We start from the raw sequence: 19,817 nt of genomic DNA on the forward strand, positions 1-19,817 counted from the left end.
GTGGGCATGATAAAGAAGAGAGAGAGAGAGAGAGAGAGAGAGAGAGAGAGAGAGAGAGAGAGAGAGAGAGAGAGAGAGAGAGAGAGAGAGAGAGAGAGAGAGAGAGAGAGAGAGAGAGAGAGAGAGAGAGAGAGAGAGAGAGAGAGAGAGATAAGCAACAAATCCTTGAAATGTTATGTATCATGGAGTCTTATAGCACCGTCGCCAAGCCTGAAAAGAATGTTTATATATTTTTCAGGGGATTTATGACGCCGGCCGCTGTGCATCGTAAATCCCCAGCGCGGAGGAGCAAAATTAATGTCTTACTTAGGATGAGTTTTCGTCAACGCGGCTCATGATTTAACGCGACGCCAGGGACACGATGTATTATAATGTTTGCCGGGGCAGTGAGGGCTCATGTTACCCGGCTAAACACGATAATAATGATGATGATGAGGGGTGGTAGGGGTGGTGAGGGGGAGAGGAATTGTCGTGGAGAGAGTGTGGTGTTGGTGGAGGCGGGGGTGCGGAGGTGGTGGTGGTGGTGGTGGAAGAGGTAAAGGTTATGGATAAGATAGGAGGGAGGGAGCGAGGGGAGGTGATGGTGATGGAAAGGATGGTGGTAGTGGAGGTAGCGTTGTTGTTGCTGTTGTTGTTTTTCTTGTTGTTGTTGGTGGTGGTGGTTATGGTAAAATGATGAGGATGCTTTGGGATGAGGAAAAGGAGGAACAAGAAAATAAACAACAACAACATCACCACTACCACTAACGTCACAAACACCGACATCACCTCCACCACCACTGAGAGCAACAACAACCATTTCACCCACGATATCCATCCACATACAGAGACAGAAGATCTTCGGCACCAGCAAACACCAGGTGGAGGAACGAAAGGCAGGGATGACAAAGCTAACACATATCTACAGGAGGCAGGTAGTGAGGTACAGATAGGTAACAACATCTCAGTACACAGGTGGATGGCTCGCTGGCAGGTATGGAATAAGAACCTGGAGATGATGAAGAGTATCTAAATGAACTAACTAACTAACTAACTAACTGACTGACTGACTGACTGACTGACTGACTGATTGATTGGCTGACTGACTGACTGACTGACTGACTAACTACTAACTAATTAATTAACTAACCAACTAACTAAACTAAATTTCTACAGTCCAAGACGCATAACCTTCCTACATTGATTGCATTGAAAACATAGGGACTCCATTTTACATCAACAAAGCCAAGGCCCTTGAGTGTGTAAATACAGATACAACCTACAAAGAGAAAATTAAACAGAGAACGAGAGAAACTTCCGACCAACGGATGACTGGAATTACGGAGGGAACGAGAGAGGAAGGAGGGAGCGAGGGAGAAACAAATAGAGGAAAAAATTAAGGAAAAATACTTAATTTCCTCTGACACAGAAAACACACACAAAGAAACAAAAAAAAAACACCACACACACATTCGCAAACGCCATCAAAACACCAACACATAAACAGCTTTTTTTTTCCGACTAACAGAAAATTAAAAATGCTGCCGAACACACACACACACACACACACACACACACACACACACACACACACACTGAGAAATGAAGATGGAGAAAATAATTAGCGTTTTTTTCTTGTACCCGAGGCGAAAGAATGTGCTTGATGGCTACTGTTGTTGCTTGCAGACAGACGGAAATTAAATACTGGACAGAAAAGTGAAAGTTTGGATGATTAAATGAAAGACTTTGTCAAATAAACATTCAATTTCTCTTCACCAGCGTTTACCTCGACCGTGAGAGAGAGAGAGAGAGAGAGAGAGAGAGAGAGAGAGAGAGAGAGAGAGAGAGAGAGAGAGAGAGAGAGAGAGAGAGAGAGAGAGAGAGAGAGAGAGAGAGAGAGAGAGAGAGAGAGAGAGAGAGAGAGAGAGAGAGAGAGAGAGAGAGAGAGAGAGAGAGAGAGAGAGAGAGAGAGAGAGAGAGAGAGAGAGAGAGAGAGAATTGGAGGAGGAGGGTAATATTGCTCCCCCCCTCTCTCTCTCTCCCTTTCTCTCTCCTCTCTTCCTCCAGCAATCATTCAAGTGTGAAGGAAGGTCCGGTTCCTCTCCTCCTCCTCCCATCAATCCTCCTCCTCCTCCTCCTCCTCCTATCTTTCCTCTTCCTTCTCTTATCCCCCTCCTCCTCCTCCTCCTCCTCCTCATATCCCCCTCCTCCTCCTATCCCTCCTCCTTCTCCTCCTCTTCTTTCTATCTCTCCTCACCCTCCTTTTTCCCCTCCTTCCCTTTCTCTTCCTCCACCTCCTCCTTACTCCCCCCCCCCCTCCGTCTCTTACCTTTGAGCCCAGGTTCTGCTGCGTCTGTTTTCACGGCTCCATCACGGCCTCTGAAAAGGAGGGAAGTTTGCGCATCAATACAAGCCATTATCTCAGGCTCTTCCGTATCACACCTATCGCCTCTCCTTGCACGCCGCTTTCGTCCGTGGCTGATGCGTGTTCATGTTAAAGCCTCTAATCAACCTCTTCCATTGTTTATGCATTGTGTGGTATCATGTTTAAAGGTCCTGTAGGTCTCTTTTGTCTTACTAGCATCCTTTAATGTTTTTTTTTATAGGTCGATGAGTGTTAAGATAGTTGATGTTGTTGTGAGTTGTTGTAAAAGTGAGTTGCTGAGTCCATGAAACGTGAGCACATAGCTACGTTAATGCCATACTAAATCCACTCCCTAAATCTCCTCCCGAAATTGACCTCTCTTTCGGCCACTTCTTTTGATTTTTTTTTTTTTTTAGGAGCAGCGAGTAGCGGGCTTTTTTTTTATTATAGTTTCCTTTTTTTTATGCCCTTGAGCTGTCTCCTTTGTTGTAAAAAAAAAAAAAAATACAGATCATGAGAATTTCGGGCGGAGAGTATCAAGACACCTCTCCACCCGAAATTGACCTCTCTTTTGGCCTCTCGTTATGTTTCCTATTGTTCGTGCAGCGTCTTTCAGGCCACTATATTTCATGTTTTTGTTTCTTGTCCTTGGGCTGCCTCCCTTGCTGTAAAAAAAAGACCGTAGCTATGGGATGAATAAAGGGGATGTGTCAATGGGAATATAAAACTAAAGTCTAGTCGTATGATTCCTTGGAAGTAACAGTTCAATATGTTGTTTTCAATATGTAGTAATGCAATATATTCGACATTCAAGCCCGAGATTAGGATGCACGTTTAACAAGACATAGATACCGGGAAAGCCTGAAAATGAGGTGTAATAGAAAGAAGCACCACAACGACATCTATGCCTAAGAAATTATTTGCTGATTTTCGACCATGTGTCAGAAATATACGTTCATTTGACATGCCGGCCTCCCTCAAGTGACCATGAACCCGACTACATATATTTTTTTCACGTGGCGAAATGCAGCTTCATGTACACTCTTCTTACGTAAAATAAATGTGACTCCTTTCTCAGTGCATAGAATAAGAAATACTAAAAAAAAAACTGTATCGGCAGACATATTCATTAACCTCTATATAAGGTGCCGCCCGTTCCTTACTTATGAGGGTCATCGCAGCGAGGAAAAAAAAAGTTCGAATTCGCGTCTTGCATTCAACATTTTTCTTCCATATTCATCGTCACGGGTCCTTGAGGCTCTCGTGCATCAAGTAGTGCAGCTCATGGTTAAGTCAGCGCCAGCCTTGCCGTATACGTGCTTGCTTTCCTCCTTTCCTTTTCTTTTTCTTTTCTTTCAATCTTTCTGCCGTTCGTTACTTTTTTTACAGCAGAGAAGTCAGCTCAAGGGCATAAAAAATAGGAAACAAATGTGAAAAAAAAAGCCCGCTACTCACTGCTCCTAAATAGAGTTAGAGGAGTGAAGGAAGGATTGGTCGGTTTCGGGAGGAGAGGTGTCCTGATGCCTTTCCTTACTAAGTTTATCTACCATTATTTTTTTATTTTTTTTAATCTTTTTTCTTTTTTTCCTTCATTCTTTCATTCTTTCTTTCTTTTTTCATTTTTCTTTCAGTATTTCTTCCGTTTTTTCTTCCTTGATTTCTATTCATTTTTATGTTAATTGCTTTTTTTCTGCCCGTTTCATACGCTCTCTCTCTCTCTCTCTCTCTCTCTCTCTCTCTCTCTCTCTCTCTCTCTCTCTCTCTCTCTTCGTCTTTTTCTTCTTCTTCTCCTCTTCACGTCCTCACCAAAAATGCGCAAGACATATTTTTCACTCTTCATTTGTCTATTATTGATGTCTTAATTAATAACAACCCACTTCTAGCTCTTTTTATCCATCCACCACATCATTCCACTTGCTAAGCTTCACTCAACTCACGTGATCGCCAGCAGCAGCAAGCAACAGCCTCACAACTTTCCACCCAAACACACACACACACACACACACACACACACACACACACACACACACACACACACACACCCTTCGCACCTTCCTCGCGGCCTAGATATTATTAGTCTTGCATTGTTTTCCCCCAATCGAGTGCTTGTCTATTTGAGTCTGCCGTTCTGCCCCGCGAGTAGGGAGTTCCGAAGCCTTGGTCATGTGGGTCACGCTGGCGGTGGGGCGGCCTCGGGTGGGTGTTGGTGCTGCTGGCGGCTGACTTGACGCAGAGAGGGGAAAAAGAAGCCATCATTATTGCGGAAAAATAAATAACGATGTGAAAATCAAGAGCGAGAAGATGGATGCATGACGCGAGAATGATAATCACTTTCCAGTAAAATTTCGATTGGTGAAAACATAAACAGAGAGAATGGAGAAATCGTGTATGATAATGACCAACTTAATTAGGAGAGGTAGATAAAAAGGTAAAGAAAAGACGTTGGAAATGGTTAAAATATAATAACATAAAAAAAACAGGAAATACTCAGAGACAAAGAATGGAAGGGAATGAGAACTAATCCGGGAGTCAGTGATGAGAAAGCCTGATCAGGTAAATTTACACAACGCAAACAATACAAAAAAGAACACAGGGAGAGGTTGAACATTAGAGGGAAACGTTTAATAGAAAAGAGAAGCGTGAATCAGAGAGAAAACATGGATCAAGAAGAGAACACAGGGAGAGGTTGAACATTAGAGGGAAGCGAATAAAAGAAAAGAGAAGCGTAAATTAGACAGAAAACACGGATCAAGAAGAAAACACAGGGAGAGGTTGAACATTAGAGGGAAACGTTTAACAGAAAAGAGAAGCGTACATCAGACAGAAAACATGGATCAAGAAGAGAACACAGGGAGAGGTTGAACATTAGAGGGAAACGTTTAACAGAAAAGAGAAGCGTAAATTAGACAGAAAACACGGATCAAGAAGAAAACACAGGGAGAGGCTGAACATTAGAGGGAAACGTTTAACAGAAAAGAGAAGCGTACATCAGACAGAAAACATGGATCAAGAAGAGAACACAGGGAGAGGTTGAACATTAGAGGGAAACAAATAAAAGAAAAGAGAAGCGTAAGTCAGACAGAAAACACGGATCAAGAAACAAAGAGAATGAGAATGGAAGAGAGAGAAAGAAAGAGAAGACACAGAGGCCGAACATTAGAGCGAAACGGAAAGAAAACCATCATAAACCGGAAAGAAAACAGGAAACAATAAACAGAGACCGTGAAAGGAACTGAAACCAACAGAAGAAAAGAAGAGAAAGTAACAACAAAGAACTTGAAAACACGTAGAGACAAAATAAAACAAAGACCGACAAGAAACAGAAAAAAAACCTAAGAAAAATATAATAGACTAGAGAGAAAACGTGGAACAATAACAACAAAAAAAAGAAACCGTGAAAAGAGCTAAATACAACAGAAAAGAACAAGACTTACGAACATAAAAGAAAGACATCGAAAACTAAAACAAATATGGCTCAGAAAAAAAAATAATCACAAACAAAGAACGTTAAAGGGAATATACAGCCCCCAAAACAAAGTCCCCAAAACAAGGCCTATCAACAAAGAAACGAACCAGAACACAAAGGAGACAAGATACTGCAGCTCGATCACCTGCGCGGCTTAATTAGGGGACGTTAAGGAGCTCGGACAGAGGATGGACACTCGCCTGCCTCCCTCCCTCCCTCCCCGGCTGGCCCTCCGTCACCGCCGCCGTCATTAAAGGTTATCGAATTGAGGTTCTTCGTCGACAAGAGCCGGAAGTGACATGAAAACCTCACCTCACACCTGCCGAACACCTGGCGAGGAAGGCAGGAGGAGGGGGGAGAGGGGGAGTAATGGGAGGGAGGGACGGAGGGACGGGGAAGGGAGGAATGGAGGGAGGTAGGGAGGGAAGGGGGGAAGGAAAGGAAGAGAAGGGGGAATTACGGAGAGATGGAGTAAGAGTAGTTAGAAGGGAGTGAAAGGAAGAGTTAGGAGACGGAAAAGGAGGCGAAGGAAGAGGAAGAGGAAGAAGAGGAGGAGGAAGAGGACGAGGAGGAGGAGGAGGAGGAGGAGGAGGAGGACGAGGACGAGGGAGAAGAGGAGGAGGAGGAGGAGGAGGAAGAGGAGGAAGAGGAAGAGGAGGAAAAGGACGAAGACGAGGAGGAGAAGAAGAAGAAGAAGAAGAAGAAGAAGAAGAAGAAGAAGAAGAAGAAGAAGAAGAAGAAGAAGAAGAAGAAGAAGAAGAAGAAGAAGAAGAAGAAGAAGAAGAAGAAGAAGAAGAAGAAGAAGAAGAAGAAGAAGAAGAAGAAGAAGAAGAAGAAGAAGAAGAAGAAGAAGAAGAAGAAGAAGAAGAAGAAGAAGAAGAAGAAGAAGGAAAAAGAAGAAAAAAAGGAGAGGAAAAAAGAAGAAAAGTTTTAAAAGCCATATATTGCCTCACTGGATACGAATGCTTACGGTCAAGTAATTGAAGATATAATGATTGCTTTCGATAAATACACAACTAATGGCCTGCCTAATCACCCCCTCCCTCCCCCCCAAAAATAAGCTTTATACTCTATTCTGATGCACATACAGATACAGAAAAAAAAAAATCAACCGACTGATCGAGAGGCAACCAAAATGATAGATGGGCAAACAGGCAGAGAGGATTGCACATTGGAGCTGTAAAAAAAAAGAAAAAAAATAAGGAACTGTTCAAGGGAAATAATATGGTTAAAAAGAGAGCAGCACGATCTCTCCTGAAACTGGCACTTTACTCCCCGAGAATTTTCATCGCGAGCGAACCGACCCGCCCTCTCGTGACTAAAACCGTCTCCACTACCACCAGCCTCCACCATCTCTCTCCTCCACCAACCACCGACGCCGCCACCTCCACTGCTCACCTCCACCACCACCACCACCACCAACTCAGAGGCTCCCCAGCAAGCAAGCAAAACCACTACACAAGGTAAAATATAAAAACCCTCCACTTCTGACTGATCGGATGAGGAGAGAAGCGACAAGGAAGATGAACGAGATAGAGACAGCTACTTGTGTGGTTCATATTTTTACTCTTAACATGTTTGGTGACGACAGGAGGAGGAATCAGAGTATGTGGTGAGGTCACGCTGTGGTGGCTTGATGGGATGACGTTGGTGATTCTGGTGCCTATAGAATGTGTGAGGTAAGAATGAATTGCAAGGACGAGAGCGTGGTGGGTGCAAGGATATAGAGGAAGGGCAAAATGAGATGATGGTTTTAGAAGTGCTGGTTCTAGTGGCAGTTTAGACAATGCGTGGTGAGAATGGAGTGTATGGAAAAGAGTCTCCTTGGTGGGTGTTTAAAGATGTAGAGGGGTGGCAGGTAGGTGGTGGGGATGGGCGGTGTGGGCAGGTTGATGCGATCGAGGATGCGGGGACGGCTGCGGAGGTCCAGGGAGGAGGGAGAGGCGACGGCGGGGTGGTCGTCCGTCCTTGGTGTTGCAGGGTCAAGTCTCCTCAGCAGCCCGCGGCAGGCTAGGCGAGCAAGGTCGTAGGAAAGGAGCGTGAGGGGGAGGGGAAGGAAGCTGCCGTCACCACCTCCCCCCAACATCAACACCAAAACCCGTTCCGGTGCTAAACACTTCCTTTTGGGGTGACACGTCAGGCTTGCGGGGCGTCATTTGCATACGACCCTCCATTTACGCCGACGGAAGGACGGAGGAGGAACGCCATTCATCTGCAAGCAAAGGGTCTACGTAGCTGCTCCTCTGGCCCGTGACTTGCTCCATCCTCACCCCCCACACCCCCTCTGTCCCTTCAACTACCAAAAGAAGAAGAAGAAGAAGAAGAAGAAGAAGAAGAAGAAGAAGGAAAAGGAAAAGGAAAAGAAGAAGAAGAAGAACAACAAGAACAAGAAGAAGGAAAAGGAAAAGGAAAAGGAAAAGAAGATGAAGATGAAGATGATGAAGATGAAGATGAAGAAGAAGAAGACGAATCATACGACGAACCTGAGTGTGTGTGTGTCCCAAAGAAACAAAACACAACACTTTATTACTTTTTAAGGTCTACTACTACATAAAACATTCTGTAAAGGGACAAACCAACAAAAACGTACCGAAAACCAAAGGGTAATAATGACATGGAGAAATAAAAACTTCGATTTATAGAAACACATCGACGAGTAAAACCATCATTCTCAAGCCATAAAAACCAGGGTCGGCGGATGCTTTGTAAAGGAAGAATCTCAGACGTCGGAGGCGGGGACGATCAACATCCACCTGCCTGAGAGTGGAGTTCCCTGGCCCGGCGTCATCCAGGTGTGCTGCGCCGGGAGGCAAGGTGCTCCCTCCCCTCCACACCTGCGCCGAGAGCTGTCCTGAAGGGGGAGGAAGCGGGGAGAGAGGAGGGAGGGTAGAGGAAGTAACTGGACGTGAGGGATCGCAGAAAATGGTGATTTGTCAACCTGTGCGTCGTGTGTGTGTGTGTGTGTGTGTGTGTGTGTGTGTGTGTGTGTGTGTGTGTGTGTGTGTGTGTATTCATGTATGTATGTATGTATGTATGTATGCATGTATATGTGCATGTGTATGTATTTATGTATGTATGATTTATGTATGTATATATGTATGTATGTATGTATGTATGTATGTATATGAACGTGAGCGCGCACGCACGTGTGTGTGTCAGAGAGAGAGAGAGAGAGAGAGAGAGAGAGAGAGAGAGAGAGAGAGAGAGAGAGAGAGAGAGAGAGAGAGAGAGAGAGAGAGAGAGAGAGAGAGAGAGAGAGAGAGAGAGAGAGAGAGAGAGAGAGAGAGAGAGAGAGAGAGAGAGAGAGAGCATACATATCTACATATCGATGTGGCTATGCAAGAGCTAAACTTAGATTTTCCTCCTTCTATAACTGAATCCTCATCCTAAACTCCTGAGTCTCGACGCTTACAAGTTTTACTCTTCGGTTCCCAGCGAGTAACATTTCTTTGGTTTAACAAAGATGCAATAACTGTCCACGCTGATCTATAATTCTTGAAACGTATTAAAAAGCTTAATTACAATGTCCCTCGATGAATAATGCACAACAAAAAGACCCTCCGCATTACATGATCTACCCCGAAATTGACCTCTCTTTCGGCCACCTCGTTGGATTCTTTTTGGGAGCAGCGAGTAGCGGGCTTTTTTTTTTTATTATTGTTTGCTTTTTTGTGCTCTTGAGCTGTATCCTTTGTTGTAAGAAAAAAGCGTTACAACATATGACGGAACACTTCTTGAGAGGCGGTTGCGTCGAGAAGTCCCCCGCTCGTCACCTCCACAAGAATTCCTCGGCCGGCGGAACTCAGGAAGTGTCATTTTATTCACACAGATTTTCCCACAAGCCTCCTCAGGAAGAACATATCTGCTCCAAAAGTTCTCCCACGCGTTATCTTCACTTCCCTAAATGCCGAGCGACACGACCATTATTTCAGTTAGAACGAGGATGGCGTGTTGGCGTGAGGGTCCGTGTGTGAGGCATGAACGAGGAGGCGATTTTCTCGTTTTTAGGAGCTAACTAGGAGTGAGAGAGAGAGAGAGAGAGAGAGAGAGAGAGAGAGAGAGAGAGAGAGAGAGAGAGAGAGAGAGAGAGAGAGAGAGAGAGAGAGAGAGAGAGAGAGAGAGAGAGAGAGAGAGAGAGAGAGAGAGAGAGAGAGAGAGAGAGAGAGAGAGAAGGAAAGAAAGAAAGAAGGAAAGAAAGAGAAGAATGAAAGAAAGAAAGAGAAGAATGAAAGAAAGAAAGAGAGAAAGAAATAGAAAAATAAAGAGAAGAAAGAAAAAGAGAAAGAAAAAGAGAGAAACAAAGAGAGAGAGAGAGAGAGAGAGAGAGAGAGAGAGAGAGAGAGAGAGAGAGAGAGAGAGAGAGAGAGAGAGAGAGAGAGAGAGAGAGAGAGAGAGAGAGAGAGAGAGAGAGAGAAAGAGAGAAAGAGAAAGAAAGAGAAAAATAAAGAGAAGAAAGAAAGAAAAAGAAAGAAAGAAAAAGAGAGAGAGAGAGAGAGAGAGAGAGAGAGAGAGAGAGAGAGAGAGAGAGAGAGAGAGAGAGAGAGAGAGAGAGAGAGAGAGAGAGAGAGAGAGAGAGAGAGAGAGAGAGAGAGAGAGAAAAGAAAGAAAGAAAGAAAGAAAGAAAGAAGGAAAAAAGAGAAAAAAAGAAAGAGAAGAAAGAAAGAATGAAAGAAAGAAAGAAAGAAAGAGAAAAAAAAAGAGAAAAGAGAAAAAGAAAAAGCAAAACAAAACAAACATACAAATAAACAAGCAAACACACAAAGAAAGAAAGAAAGGAGATGAAAAAGAAACACAAAGAAGAAAGAAAAAGAAGGAAGGAAAGAAGAATACAAGAAGGAAAGAAACAAAGAAAGAAAGATCACAAAAAGACAGAAAGCGAGGCAGAAAGACAGACCGAGACTTACACACAAACCGACCAACAGACAGAATAAGTCTCACTCAAACAGATAAACCCAAACCCAAAAAACAGAACGCCAAAGAACACACTACGAGGGACTAAACATAAATAATTTGACAACTTTCTAAATTTAGATGGCAGGAGCTTGGATTGTTATCTACTTTGCATTAAAATCACCCAGAGTAACTACCCACCACGCACCACCGTTCTCTCTATGCTTTCTCCCGTCGCCCAGAGAAGCCAACCAGAATATACCGTCCACGCCGCTCACTACGAGGAAAGACACGCAGAAAAAGGAAGAAGGGAACCGAGAGACAGCGCGCTTCATAAAACTGGACCTGCGAATTCGTGGATCGAGACAAATAACCCTCAGCCACATGAGAGCGATCTAAAAGGCTTAGGGGCGTATTACTAGACCTTTCGGCGCTCAAGTTCACATATTTGACAAGGCTTTCGTAAGTGTTTGGGGCATTTCCAGGAGTAGTTTTATGGCCGTGGTGGTAGTCTGACCCTTCCTCTGTGCCGTGAACCTAAAGAAACACTCATCAGAACCGGACTGACTCCCTCTTTGACCTTTAGAAATATTTGATGTGAGAAGCGAAAATATCTTTTAATACCGTCCTTAATTTCCTGAGTCCGCATTATCCGCGTTTCGGCGTCAAACTCGTTGAAAATAAAACGTAATCGTCTCCTTACAAGTTATGTATGAGGCCAAGCAAACTTTTAAGTATCGAAGACGAGACGGTATGCAGCGTGTAGCCAGTTACTTGAACCCGACGGCTTCATAGAAAAGTTTCCCAATAGAGGAGTTTATATACATCGTAATGTTGGAGTGTAGGTAAGGACGTGTTTGAAAGGCTGAGTTTGTCTAGATGGGTACGCTGGACCTTCGACACTCAGAAAAGTAAGGCAACTCCAGCAGCATATATCTTCCCCGTGGACGAGGACTGCGAGGCCAGTAAATGTGGACAAGACTCAATGTGCTAAGATTCAGAGAGTAAACTGCATGGAACATGATTCTAGCTTCTCATATTCCTCCATGTAAAATAAGCGCAAAGTGACTAATCCCTCTCGAATGAAACAATTCCACCTATTCTTTCCCTTGTGTTCTCTTCTCCTTCTGAAGATGAAAAAACTCGTCGTATAATGTTTTAGACTCGATCAGGAACCCTAACTGACAATTTAGCATTTTTTTTTTTGGACGAAAATAATCTCACGCTAATTATTTTTTTTTCTTGGGCACACCAGAGAAACACGACGTGACGAGGATGTTGAGAACGCGACGATCGAGACAGATGAACATTACACTTCGATCAGACAAGCCTTATTATCTCTGTCTATGGCGAATACGTGAAGATGTGTTTGGTTGGCATCCTTGTCTCTCAACGCGGGCTAGGAAAGTGTGGGTGTGCGGGCCGGCGCTAGAGTGGGTGGTAGGCGTGTTCGCTGCGTGAGGCGGAGTAGTGTTGAGGCTGGAACAGCAGCGACTGACAGACGGACTGACAGGAGCGGTGTGTCAGTCGCGTAGTCCACGTCGCGTGCTACTGTCTGCTGGCGGTGGGGGGCGAGCGGCGGCGCAGGGGGCGGGAGGCGGCTGACGTCACACCGCCAATCCTCGGGCGTGACGACGGGAGGGGGGAGTGGCCGGCCGCTGGGGGGGGAGGCGGGACTACGGCAACAGTATCCCCCCGCCCCAGCTCTGTGTGCACCCTCAAGCTAGCAGAGATACATACACCGCCGTGGGGCTTCCTGCTGCCAAGCCTGGGCTTTAGAGGTAAAGTCTGTATATAATACGCAATATACCCTGTTTAGGGCTGCGGCCTGCGAGTAGGTGCTCTAAGTTGTTCTAAGACATCCAAAAGCACGGTAGTTTTCAGAGAAGCAGAGGGTGTAGGTGCCTGCTGTGCTGTGGTGTCCAGGCAGCGTGACGGGCGTGAGGGGCGGGTGGTGCGGGAGCAGGTCGGGGCGGGCCGCTGAAGAGAGGGCGGTGCAGGCCAGGCTCAGGGGGCGGGCCCAGCGGTGTACTCCTGGGCGGTTGTGGGGGCCCGCTCTCTTCGCACAGTTGAGTGGCAGCCGCTCGCTCGGCCAGTCGCGCGTTACACTTGCTCTTGCAGCCACCATCAGACGTTATCCGGCCGTGTCCCAGTGGCTCAGTGTTCGCTAGATATCCCTTGGTAAGATCCTGATACTGAAGATCAACTTTGTTTCTCGGGAGGAGCTGGAATCGTCTTAAAGAGAGAAGCTTTCGCTTGAGGTCTGGAGATACGTCTTAACAGAAATTTCTCCAGATACGCGTGTGATGCAGAAGCTTTGGTCTCAATTGTTGCTCTCTGTGAAACTTGTCCTGTGTGAGGGTTGAGTAGTCAACGAGAGCTAATCCGGCTGCGGAACACTACTCAGCAAACACTCGGTGATGAAGACGCCAAGTAACACTCGGTGATCAGGTTGACACACAGTGAATGGTTTCTTGTGCCTGGAAGCTAATCTTGTTGAAAGTGACTTGTTTTGCAAAAAAGAAGAAATTTTACTTGGAATTACTCTACAGTCTTCGAGGGATTCGCCGTGCTAGCAAGTACAACAATTCTTGTTCGATTTCTCCTCCAGCACCAGTTAACGCCTGAAGTCAGAGTAACAGCCAGCGCTTATAAATATATTAGATAATAATAGGAAAACGTCGAAAAAATTTATGTGTATTAGTGTGGCTGTGTAAATGTGAGCTCGCGTGTATGTATGGACATCGATGAAGTCAAATCGTATTCTTGTCGAATAACAAGTGATTTTAACGAAACGTCAAGTAGTGATCCTCAGTGATTTCAATGAAGTTGGTCTGATAAACAAAGTGAGCCGCATATAAAATGAAGGCGGTGGAGTGAACAGTTTCAGGCCAGTTCACTTAGGCGATTACCAAAAAGAGATGACATAACTACGTTTTAACAGGTTTTTAAGAGTTCACTTTATAGATCAACTACAATATTATCACGCATTAATATTGACAAAATCATTTTTAAATTGAATGGAAGTAATTAATATTGACAAAATCAGTTTTAGATTTATTATATTCCTCGACGTGCTGTAACTTGTCATACGTCTTGTTCCCCTGCGGCTGCCCAGAGCACAGTCTTCAGCCACTATGTTCTTGTGACCGTGATCCAATTTATATGTGAGTAAAGTGTGTGTGTGTGTGTGTGTGTGTGTGTGTGTGTGTGTGTGTGTGTGTGTGTGTTTAGTGTAATAAATATTTTCATTTATTGAAATATAGAATTTATATAAATTAACTTTAACGAGACGATTAATGTCGATATCAAAGTGAACAATCAGTAGACTGGAATGATCGCAGAACACAAGTGTTGGGGCGACAAAACACGGGCAGGCCGACTTGTGGCTGAGGCCGACACGATAAGGCACGGTGAGGCCAGGCGAGGGTCGCAGGGGGCAGGGAGAGGTAATGACAAGTACAAAGTGTGGTCAAGTGGACCCACCTGGTCACCGACGGTTACTTCCCACCCTTGGCGACGGTCGCCCCGGGGTGGGCGGGGGAAAGAGGATAAGAGGGAATAAACTCCACGGAGTGTTCATGTCCTGTTCGGTGCACGAAACCCTCCTTTCAAAATCGCCATATTTTGTTGCCTTTCGCCAAAGAAAAGGAAAAACAGGCACAGGTTCTTCAGGCTATGGTTCTGTATCACTGTATTCTGTCTTCCTGCCTAATTTCCGATTTATGGAATCTTCGGCTACCAGTTCGCACGTGCAATATATTTTAAATTCATCACTTTCATAAAATAAAACTAATATCTCAATGAATATTCTTACGCAGTATGTTCATTTCCTTGAAATTAAAATTCAGTACAATCGGCATATTTTAAAATGGAGTATTGTTAAATAAATGGATTCTCATTTTCTGTTCAGAAAAAAAATCCTGTGTTTTCTGAGCATTTCTAAAAGTAAGAGCAAGAAAGATAGTTGAAGTATTCATAGTTCTCCGCTACCGGATGCTGGCAGAGTGACGGAGGCCGTAATAACAGCACCGTACTTGTAATGGGTGTGGAGGGACGGCCCGCGACTTCCTGCCCTAAGAAAAGGAAGCAGCACTTATGAGAGAACGGGACAGACCAGCATCCTATTAAAGGGGCACCCTCCTCATCGCTTCGAGTGGATGTGTGTGTCTGCTCAGACCTCGCTAAACGTATTCAGCTATGATGACTCTAGAATTACCCGGGAGCACGTGCCCTCTCTTGGTCAGCTGTGGCTGTGTGTCGCTACCCATCTGTTGCGCCGCGGAGTGAAGACTTACCCTCCCGACAGTGTTCCGCGTACACCTCGCCACTAAAAACGGAGAAGGAAACGCCTGCAAACACGTAAGCATCCCATGACGCACCTCACCCTTCAGTGAATGGCTCTGTTTGATATGTGCGTGTCTCGTGGCCGAGGAATTAGAGGCTTATGAGGCAGGGAAAGAGGGGTGGGGAGAGCGGTAGGCAGGCAGGCAGGTAGCTGATCACCGTGACGTGGGGCCGCGGGGCTGGGCCGGGACACTACCACCTGCCCGCTCCTCTGTCCCACTCAATTACCCAGCGCCCACGAGTCAAAGGGAAGCCAGGTAGAGAAGCCAAGGGAGGGGCGTAGCGGATCTGACTCACCCTAATGGGATTATTCTCTTTGTTTACTCCCGATATTTTGTTGTCAACGCAAATGGCTATATATTATGGTTTATTACGGTAATACTTTGTTATCGTGATTCAGTAAAATAAAATATTCGCATTCAACACACCACCACGAAAATTTGTATATGTGGCAAATGTTTTAAATACTTAGCATAGTTTGATTCTGAATAAGGTGAATATGATCAATTAAATCTCCAAGTCTCGTTGTGAGTGTATATGTGTGTGTGTGTGTGTGTGTGTGTGTGTGTATTTGTTTGTTTGTTTATTTGAGAGATAGAGAGAAACCCACAATATCACCTTGAATCTGCAAAATTCCTCAAAAAATCACTTGTACTGTAAATATTAAATTGTGAGGGAGAGAGAAGGAATGAAAGAGACAAACATACATACAGACAGACAGACAGAGAGTGTGGGAGGAAGGAAGGAAGGAGGCGGCAAGAGTCCACCACCTCTCGGATCAATACTGGGCGGAAGGAACTCGGCGCCGCAAGAGTCGGGCACCCCACGCACCCACCACCTAATAATTCCAACACCAAGTAAATTGCCTTCCTCTTCCCTCCTCCCCTCACTGCGCTTCCTCCACAACACAGGACTTCCGTTGCGTCGGTGGGAGGACGACTCGCAGCACTGGTACCGCTCGTTTTGTGAATGAATCCTCTTACGGTCACTTAAAAACTCTTGAAATGCAAATCACTAAAAAAAAAAAAAAACTCTTGGTCCTCCCGAGGTACAATTTTTTTTTTTCTTATTTCATTGTCGTGTATTCATCTCCTTTCCCTATTCAATCTTTTCGCCTTCACCTTGCTATTTATTTTAATGGTTATATATTTTTTTTTGCTAGAAGTCCAATCTGCTTGCAAATATTCGGGAAAGTGACATGAATTACATAATAATGTCATCTGCCCATCTGTTTGCCTAATGTATTCTGTCCAAATATTTTTACGTTGAGATAAAAATTTAATGCTGGTGAGGAAAGTCTGCCGCAGGAGAAGGAAAAAGAGAGAGAGAGAGAGAGAGAGAGAGAGAGAGAGAGAGAGAGAGAGAGAGAGAGAGAGAGAGAGAGAGAGAGAGAGAGAGAGAGAGAGAGAGAGAGAGAGAGAGAGAGAGAGAGAGAAGGGGGGGTAAGAAGGAAGATGGGGGGACGTGAATGGGCAGCGAGGAGGTGACCGGATGCTAAGAGTAATTACCCCCGCCGGGCCCCTCCAACCGGTTGTGCCTCAGGGAAGCTTCCCCCTCGACGCCCCTCACGCGGCCTCGTCCCCTCCTTCCCCTTGCCTGCAATACCCTCACCTATAACCTACCTTACCCTCAGCATCCCAGTCCCATCCCCTCGCCTCACCTCACCACGCGCATCATCGCTCCATCTTTCCTTCCCCCCAAAAAATTCTCTTCACTCCCATATGTGGATCTCGACGCTTGCTACAACACACTAATTGGAGTACTTTATATATCAGAATTATTTAAGATATACAGAATATATTATCATCTAGTGAAAAAAATGAAGCTCACGAAGGTAAGTGGTGCTCATTTCGGGTCTGTTGTTGACGGTGGCGGGGCAGCTGTTGGTGTTGCTGCTGCTGCTGTAACTAACTCTTCCACCTCTTTTGCTTCTCCCTCCTTCTGCTGACTGACACTGGTGCTGCAGTTTATGCTTCCCAGGTCTCACAGGAAGCTGTTTCTCCTTACCCCCCCCCCCCTCCTCCTCCCGGCGTACCCTTGTCCACACCCCTTTTCCGCTGTTCCAGGTGTCCCTTCCTTTCCGTCTCGTGCTGTTCTTCCTCACTCACACTCACTCACTCTCTTCGTTAGCTTTGTTTTCAGCTCCACTTAATGATTCTCTCCAAGGATAAACTATATAGCAGAAGTAAAATCAAATAAATAAAACATTCATCTTTGTTACTGTGTGTTTGTGTGTTTTGTTGTGTGAGTGTGTGTGTATGTGTGTGTGTGTGTGTGATAGTATATAGAAAGAGGCAGGAAGGGGTGAATGAGAGAGAGAGAGAGAGAGAGAGAGAGAGAGAGAGAGAGAGAGAGAGAGAGAGAGAGAGAGAGAGAGAGAGAGAGAGAGAGAGAGAGAGAGAGAGAGAGAGAGAGAGAGAGAGAGAGAGAGAGAGAGAGAGAGAGAGAGAGAGAGAGAGAGAGAGAGAGAGAGAGAGAGAGAGAGAGAGAGAGAGAGAGAGAGAGACTAAAGAGACTAAAAAGAGAGAGAGAGACGAGAGAGGGGTGAAGAGGGAGGGAGAGAGAGACAGAGGGAGAGGAGGAGCAGGCAGAGAGGTCCGCCCAGCCCCGGCCCGGCACGCCCCGTGGGTGCTTCTGTAGTATTGCTGTCTGAGATGATGCGGTGGTGTGCGGTTACCCGGATAATGCCCCTGATTTCCTGCCGCCGGTGTGCTTTGGCCCCTCCCCCTCCCCACCTACCCTACCCCACGACCCCTCCCCGACGCTCACACCCTTCCCTCAGCCTCCCCCGCGCCCCCCTCACAGTGCCCTTCCTTACGTATGCTGTTGACGTCGCCGCGGTAATGGTGGTCATCTGTGCATGTATGGAGTTCCTCGCCCAGCCGCTTATTAAAGGAGAACGCGGCGATGTGCGGCGGATTGGCGCTACGAGACTCCTAGCTTGGGCGGTGAAGAGGACGGGATAGTAGGTAACCGTGTGTGCGAGGACCTATGCTTAACACACACACACACACACACACACACACACACAGACGAGTCATTATCAGGTAATTACCGTGGGTGGCTGCCACGGCCCGGGGCACCCTCTGGCCACTACAGCCGCTCTAGTTAATTGTTCATAATTGTCTACAGGAAGAGCGAGAAAGAGCCCATGTATCGCAGCGCTGAGGGGACGGTGTGTGTGTGTGTGGGGGGGGGGGGGGGGAGTTTTTTTTTGTGTGTGTGGGTTGCTGACAGGTTAAAGTAAAAAAAATAATAAGAAGACTTCAGATAAAAGGCATGATACGAAGGGAAGTTGTCGCATAAAGTGGCAGATAAATGGCCAGATCCGTACAGTTTTCAGGTTCACAGAAAAAAAAATTGAAAATGAGGAAATATCAAATCCCTCGAAAATGAAAAAGTTGCGCCATTTAACACAATCGTTATAAATGTGTTCGCCGTGACAGCACTGAGCTCTTGTGCTGTCGTGATTTTCGCAAGAACGGAGAAATCGTATGAAGACGGACGGAATGGAGGCGATCTATCCTCTTCGAAAAAAAATATTAAATGCGATATCACTGGAAAGAGCAAAAATTAAACAGATTCACTGATTTACCTGCTTGCCGAGACCTAAAGTAAAGGTTCAAAAATTATCAACACGACAAAGAAGTACTGAAGTAACGACGCATCTTATCCGCCTTCCAGTGTGTGTTCCACGTTTACTGATCCTTGTGGCTCATCGTTATTCCGTTCTGATCCGGAGCTTTATGGTCTCGGTGCTCTTCAGTCTCATTCAGCATACAGCTGTGAAATCATAACCAACTGGGAAAGTCTACACAAGCCAAGCGAGTCGGAAGCAAAATCACGCTGCTGCTCTTTGCAATCTCCGTCACTGATTGCACGCGCCGGCCGTCACCCCGCCAATCTCCCTTGACTCTCGCTTAATTGGAGTTTCCAGGAGAGAAATATAAAATCCTTAACAAGAGTCAGCTATAAATGCAGTAAGAGAAAGAGAGAACCCGGTCACGACGCTGCCCGCAGAGTGCCAATAGTGATTATTTAGACAATTAATGGCAGTATTATAATCGACTAATCGTGAGGTATCCTCGGGGCAGCCTCCACCTGGCCGAGCCTCAAGTGAAGATATTATAGCCTCGCCGTCCACGGGGGTACCTGGCGGGTCTGGCCACGACACTCTGCGTGGCTCCGGGTGTGCGAGGTCGCCAGTAGGGCTTTAAAAAGGCATCGTTAAACGTCTACATATCACCAGCTTTTACATACAACGAGACTTTGACCGTAAGCTTTCGTGCTATTGTAAATGCAATACTAATTGCAACAAGACAGTAAAAAGGAGAATGAGAAAAGAATAGCATTTAAAAATAATTTATAAATTTCACGCCGGCTCCCACGAAAAACTATTGAAGCCTTTGTCATGCAAGCAAATGAAAAGGAATTGTTCGAGCCTTGAACACCAGCTGCAGGCTACCCACTCCCTGCGCCTCTAATCAGGATTCAGGGACGGCCTCGTGTCCCCTTGACAGGCCACTCACGTTATCTCCGCAATGAAAACCGAACACAAAGAAAGGACGCCTTTTATTAAAGACCCCTTCCTGGCCTCTCCCTATTCTAATTACCTCATCAGTCCCTCAGCAACTTTCCGAGCTTTTACCCTCAGGTGAGATTTATGCAAATTCCCTTTTCCTCACTCGGCACGGCGCGGGCCCATATGGCAAACAGCAGGAGGCCAAAGTCAGTCCCGCCGAGATATGAGCATGACCTTGATAGCAACCT

At 45.6% G+C, this 19,817-nt stretch overlaps 1 protein-coding gene and 1 long non-coding RNA gene across 11 annotated transcripts in view; one reads left to right on the top strand and one right to left on the bottom strand.

Annotated features, from left to right (window-relative positions):
• LOC127006316 (uncharacterized) overlaps positions 1–19,817 on the bottom strand; it is a 286,097-nt gene that overhangs the window by 73,097 nt on the left and 193,183 nt on the right. Inside the window, exon 5 of the long non-coding RNA XR_007759468.1 lies at positions 2,309–2,358. This is a non-coding gene — a long non-coding RNA (uncharacterized LOC127006316). The remainder of the gene's footprint in view (positions 1–2,308; positions 2,359–19,817) is intronic.
• LOC127006282 (paired box protein Pax-5-like) overlaps positions 12,755–19,817 on the top strand; it is a 191,659-nt gene continuing 184,596 nt past the window's right edge. For all 10 annotated transcript variants that reach the window (XM_050876004.1, XM_050875997.1, XM_050876071.1 and 7 more), the window contains exon 1: positions 12,755–12,881. The gene's annotated coding sequence lies outside the window, so the exon portion shown is untranslated. The remainder of the gene's footprint in view (positions 12,882–19,817) is intronic.

This window comes from Eriocheir sinensis, chromosome 3 (assembly GCF_024679095.1).
Source record: "Eriocheir sinensis breed Jianghai 21 chromosome 3, ASM2467909v1, whole genome shotgun sequence".
NCBI lineage: Eukaryota > Metazoa > Arthropoda > Malacostraca > Decapoda > Varunidae > Eriocheir > Eriocheir sinensis.